The 2,455-nt window shown below is 45.1% G+C and overlaps 1 protein-coding gene across 1 annotated transcript in view; it reads right to left on the bottom strand.

The window, feature by feature from the left end:
- Ssu72 (SSU72 homolog, RNA polymerase II CTD phosphatase) overlaps window positions 1-2,455 on the bottom strand; it is a 29,298-nt gene that overhangs the window by 26,297 nt on the left and 546 nt on the right. The window lies entirely within an intron of this gene.

Raw genomic sequence — 2,455 nt, 5'->3', positions numbered from 1 at the left:
AAAAAAAAAAAAAAAAAAAAAAAAAAGAGGGCCGGGGATTTAGCTCAGTGGTTCCGGCATCAGCACAAGGACATGAGTTCAATCCCCAGTACCAAAAACAAAAAAATTTTTTAACAAAAGAATACACCCTCCAAATACAAGCATCTTGGACACTAAAGACTCTGGTTCTGGGATTGGTAGATGTATCTCTATGGCAGAACATGTGCTTAGTATCCATAAGCCCTGGATCCGATCACCAATCATCACCAGCACATACACACACAGCAAGAGCTGGCCACGAAGGTGTATCATGTGTAATCCCAGAACTCAGGAGGCTGAGGCAGGATTGAAGGTTTGAGGCCAGTGATATCAATCTTTCTCTGTCTCTCCCCCTTTTCCATTTAATGACTATTCAAGAGGAGCTCTTCTGCACCACCTCCATACCTTTGGGGGGGGGTACCAGGGATCGAATTCAAGACCCTGTGCTTTCGAACCAGGTGGCAAAACCACTAAGCCAAATCCCCAGCTTACCCCTATAACTTTCCACAGGACACACTAATGTTTAAGGTATATCCCCTAAACAAGGATTTATCTTCATTAAGTGTCTCAGGAGGCACAAGATTCTTGAGCATGACTTGAATATATTTCAGGTATGATGGCATAAGCCTAGCTCAGTGTTAAAGGCAGAAGGATGGAAAGCTTGAGTCTTACCTAGACAAGACCTTGTCTCAAAATAAAATAAAAAGGGCTGAGGACATAAGTGTTAAGTGTTAATGAGACCCTAGGTTTGATCCCCAGTACCAATAAAAAAAATTATTTTTCATTAACAAGCACGTGCTTTGGGATGGGGGCGGTTACTGGGGATTAAACCCATGGCTTTTTCCTCTGCACTACCTCCGGCTACCTCCCAGCATTGTTATTATTACTTTTTGCGGGGGGGAGGGTGCTACTTTTTGAGACAGGGTCTTGCTAAATTGCACAGCCTGGGCTTGAATTTGCAAATCCTATGTCAGCCTCCCAGAGAGCTGGGATTATGTGTGTACACCACCACAACTAGCTAAAAATTTAAAAATATATCCCTTTGGGGCCAGGGATTTAGCTCAGTGGTTCTGTCCCCTGCCTTGCAAGCACAAGGAGTTTGATCCCTGGTACCAAAAACAAAAACAAACAAACAACAATATATCCCTTTGTAGGATTCCATCATGACTGTTATATGACTACTCAGCAGACATAGCAGAAGAGTTTTAAAAACAATGACCAGGGGCTGGGGATTTAGCTAAGTGACACCGCACCTGCCTCATAAGCGCAAGGTCCTGAGTTTGACCCCTGGTGTGTGTGTATGTATGTATAGAACCACCAGTAGGAGGTCTCGCAAACAATTTTGTTTCCTTGGGTAATAATATTCCAGGGCTGTGACCCTTGCATGCCATTATCAAACTTATAATGGATGTCATCTATCTATCCATACATCCACCTGAGACAGGGTCTCACTATGCATTCTACACTGGTCTCAAAATCATGGTGAACCTCCTGCCTCACCCTCCAGAATGCTGGGATTACAGGCGAGCACCACCAAGCACAGCATGAATGCTGTTTAGCAGCCAAAGCCAGATCCAGTTCAACATAATCCTATCACGCTTCTAGTTCAAAAAAATTAACACTGATTCCTTAGGTTCAAAGCATACCACACTAGGCCAAAAAAAAGGGGGGGATGTTAAGTGAATGTTGTTGACAATATAAATATCAGGTAGCATAAAACTCAGAATTAGCAAATCATAACTGGGTGTGGTGGCACACACCTGTAATCCCAGCACTCAGGAGGCCAAGAGGCATAAGGATGGGAGTTTGAGGCCAACCTGGGATACATAGTTCAAGGCCAACCCGAACTACACGGAGAGACCCTGTCTCAAAACAAAACAAAACCGGGCCGGGGATTTAGCTCAGTGGCACCGTGACTGACTCGCAAACTCAAGATCCTGAGTTAGACCAAAAAAAGCTGTTATTTACACCAAGTCTTAAACGTAATGCAAGCGATCAATTTCTCGATCTGTCAAATGATTCTCAACCACCACCACCACCACCACCACCACCACCAAAATGATGTCAAGAAGGAAGAAACTTTTATTAAGCACAAACAACGCGAGCGTCAATGAGGTAAGTTAGTAACAAATGCAACTGAGCCCCGCCAAATCTAATTCATGCGTTCCAGAAACTACTGACTTTTGGGGGGGTTGGGTTTTGCAGTTGTAAACGTAGACAGCAGTAAAGACAAATTCTAGACGTCGAGACATTAGGCCACCATCGTTTTTCCAGACTCCTTCCGTGTTGGGGCGACGTGGCGCGAATTCCGTAGTGAACGTAGCCCGACGACGACACTGAAGGACACAAGACTCGGCCCGCTCTGACCCATGAGACATCCCCGTCTCTAGGGGTGTCCCGGCCCGAGACTCCTGAGACCGCGGCGTTTCCGTTCCCA

The sequence above is a fragment of the Fukomys damarensis genome, unplaced genomic scaffold (genome assembly GCF_012274545.1).
Source record: "Fukomys damarensis isolate Sample0158 unplaced genomic scaffold, DMR_v1.0_HiC HiC_scaffold_23, whole genome shotgun sequence".
Lineage (NCBI taxonomy): Eukaryota > Metazoa > Chordata > Mammalia > Rodentia > Bathyergidae > Fukomys > Fukomys damarensis.
Note: the sequence above shows the minus strand (reverse complement) of the source record. Positions and strands in the feature narration are given on the sequence as shown.